Source organism: Amia ocellicauda, chromosome 12, assembly GCF_036373705.1.
Source record: "Amia ocellicauda isolate fAmiCal2 chromosome 12, fAmiCal2.hap1, whole genome shotgun sequence".
In the NCBI taxonomy this organism is placed as follows: domain Eukaryota; kingdom Metazoa; phylum Chordata; class Actinopteri; order Amiiformes; family Amiidae; genus Amia; species Amia ocellicauda.
In genome coordinates this window covers 8,585,122-8,587,495 of record NC_089861.1, presented here as the reverse complement: position 1 = coordinate 8,587,495, position 2,374 = coordinate 8,585,122, and positions in this window count along the sequence as shown.

Below are 2,374 nucleotides of genomic sequence, written 5' to 3'. Positions count from 1 at the left end.
GACTGCGGCAGCCCCATAGTGTGAGTGAGCAATCCCCATTGAAAGCAGAGAATATGAAGTCTCGTACATATGGAAGTGAGTAGGAGTTTTACAATGCTTAAGAAGGCAGGGGGTAGACCACAGATGACATTACTCAGCTTAGATGGAAGAATTAAAATTAAACCAGATTTTGTCTAGAAAAAACAAGAGTGTCACATGACAAAGATGTGAGGGATCTGTCACATCTTTGCAATGAGACTCCACCGGTCACGTGATGGATGGTGCCACATGACTAGGTCAGTGACTTTGCCAGTCGTTGTCTTTCTTTTTTTCTCTCCCTTTCAAATCATAGCATCCAGTTGAACTACAAAATTTACCAAGCAATGCATATGACTTTTATGTAGTTACTGGCAGGAAAATGTTGTACAAGCCTAAGCCATTCTTTGCAATGTTATTTAGTGTTGTCAGATTGTTGGAGCCTACTGTATGAGTGTTAAAAATAACTTGTTATTCAAAAAGAATGAAGCGGCAAAGGATAAGGGAAACAGAAGAAAAACTACAATACTTTTTAGATGATCTTTCTCACTGTTATCACATGAAAAATTATGTTTCGGAAAACAGACACCAAAGTTATGATGCTGAATTATTTTTAATGGCAAGTTAAATATAATGCTCTAAATAATTATGTGCTGTCAGCAGCAGTGAAACTATTCATTAGAGAGGTTCATGAAAACAGATGTATTTTTAGAAGGAGTTTTCTGGCAAGATACATTTTCTGTCTCTACCTCTTATTTGGTTTCTCTGGGACCGTACTATTTGACATTAATTTACTGCAAAAAAAAGGTGTCTTTCACATAAATAGTTTAAAGGAACAGTAGTAGTAGTAGTAGTACATTCCATGTGTTTATTTTCAATAAAATAGAAGTACGCTTTGTTAAAGAAGAACCTGAAGCTCTGGCTTAGACTCCTGCAGAACAGGAACATGTTTGTTTGAACATACCAGAGACAATGTGCGTAAAATTAAACGCAGTCACTAATTAGACAAACACACAGGAGACATAACAACAGACACACCTGCAGCTCCTGCTTGATGATGCCTTTCCCCCCCCCCCCTGTGGAATTAACTCTCGGCAGGAGGTTAATATATGTCTCTTGCCAGAATTGCTTTGATATCGTAAGCATCCCAGTTATAAAACAATATAAGATAAATGTACAGCTCTCATTTAAGGCATAAATCAACACTACCATTCTAAAACAAGATCATATTTTCTTCAAATTCTGGAAACTGTACCTCGTGGATTGTGCTTTCTATTTTGGCATAAAAATAGATACCTTTTAGTTGCTATTGTGCATCCTTAGCAAAACCAAAGAATAAGTGGAGTGCTCATATGCTGTGAAAAAGTATGGAAAGTGATTCTTCTAATTCTCGCTCTTCACTAATTCGCTTCACATATATGTACTCTGTGATTAATTGTTTGCACACATTTTCTCATCACACCTGCCATGGCCACAGTTATCTCAGTTTCAATAATATCTGTGGAAAGGAGACAAAAGTAATGATAATGGACTTTTAATCAATGACCCATCTAAAGCAGATATTGATGTTGTACACATTTCCTTTATTTTGCTTCTTATGTGTGGCATATTCTATATTGATATATATATAATATCTTTATCATCTAATGTCAGCTATGCATCTCTATTTCTATGCAGAAAATAATCACAATGTCAAGGGTCTACCATTTTCACGCTTCATGTACTTGAGAGGAAAAAGCAATCAAATATGCTTTAATAAAAGGGAAGCTGACATGACTTCAGTGATCAATGGAAAAGGCATGACCAAGAATGCAAAATGAGAATAAATATGATAACTAGAACCCTTTCTCTCTGGAAATACATTAGAAAATGCTCTTGCTGATGTTGCCGGGGTTTGAACTATGAAATCACAGCATTCCAGTAGTAACCTCAAGTCATTTTGTGTTGTCGTATCAGTGGTATATATTAGAGAATATTCATTTGTCATATAAATTGCACATATTTTGCTGAGAGTCTAATGGACCATGTACAGCAGGGAGAGAATAATGTCCCTGCACTGCATGTAATCTGTTTAGCACCACTGTTTTCACTTGTATTGTTTTTTAAAATCCAGTAGGGGGCAGTATATGCATATAAATCAAAACTGTGCTTGTGTGCATTTTTGCATCAGGAAAATGGTTATGTATTACAGATAGTTTCCCTTTACTGTTGATTTGACTAAAACTTAGAGCTAAATGTTTTCACTTTATTAAGAGTATGATTTAGCCTAGATACACAAAAAGACCAATTTTATTCCAGTTAAATTAACAATAATGTGAAGTATGCACATCATGAAGTGTGCCTAAAATGTGTAGTAACA